Source organism: Macrobrachium rosenbergii, chromosome 30 (assembly GCF_040412425.1).
Source record: "Macrobrachium rosenbergii isolate ZJJX-2024 chromosome 30, ASM4041242v1, whole genome shotgun sequence".
NCBI lineage: Eukaryota > Metazoa > Arthropoda > Malacostraca > Decapoda > Palaemonidae > Macrobrachium > Macrobrachium rosenbergii.
This window is the reverse complement of record NC_089770.1, coordinates 33,399,429-33,400,151: the sequence shown is the minus strand read 5'-3', so window position 1 is coordinate 33,400,151 and position 723 is coordinate 33,399,429. Positions and strand designations below refer to the sequence as shown.

The 723-nt window shown below is 38.0% G+C and overlaps 1 protein-coding gene across 1 annotated transcript in view; it reads left to right on the top strand.

Annotated features, from left to right (window-relative positions):
• The first annotated feature begins 538 nt into the window (after positions 1–538).
• LOC136854805 (lectin-like) overlaps positions 539–723 on the top strand; it is a 6,305-nt gene continuing 6,120 nt past the window's right edge. Inside the window, exon 1 of the mRNA XM_067131360.1 lies at positions 539–639. The gene's annotated coding sequence lies outside the window, so the exon portion shown is untranslated. The remainder of the gene's footprint in view (positions 640–723) is intronic.

Below are 723 nucleotides of genomic sequence, written 5' to 3'. Positions count from 1 at the left end.
AAAACGACGGAAACGGGTGTTTAAATGAGGTACATCCAATCTCACTCAAAAGCAGAGGTGAGTTAAAATCTCTTAGTTTATATTTATATTTTCGAACCTGGCTGTTTTATACAGTTGTATTATAAAGTGCAGTTGATGTATTTAGTCTTCCTGTGTGTTCCTGTGTATCCCTGTAATCTCATTCGCGTCGTCTATGCTTTAAAACGACGGAAACAGGAGTTTATATGAGGTAAGTCTAATTTCAGTCACACCAGCTCGTTAAAATCCGATGCATTACACTTGAAGACCTGATAACAACCTACAATGAACCTTCTAAGCCATAAAATCCATCCGAATACCATCGAAATACATCTGCCAATTCATTCTGTACCATCGAATTGTATAACGAAAGCGCAGAACAATCGGTGTGTGTAGTTTTCCCAAAACTATTTCAACTATTTCAACAATGCCCGAAATGACTTGGCAGACGGTTTTGACTTTTGGTCAATCTTCCCAGATTCATCCAGTGTCGTGTCGACTTTGGAAGCAAAAGTGTTGATCTCTCTCTCTCTCTCTCTCTCTCTCTCTCTTGCATTCAGCGAGTCGTGAGTTAACGTGTCAAGCAAGAAGGTTAAAGTTCGTGAGATTACATGTGATTTTGTAAGCAGGTTACAAGGAGAAAAGTTAGGAAATGAATAACATCGAGATTTTTTTACACACACACACACATATATGTATATATAT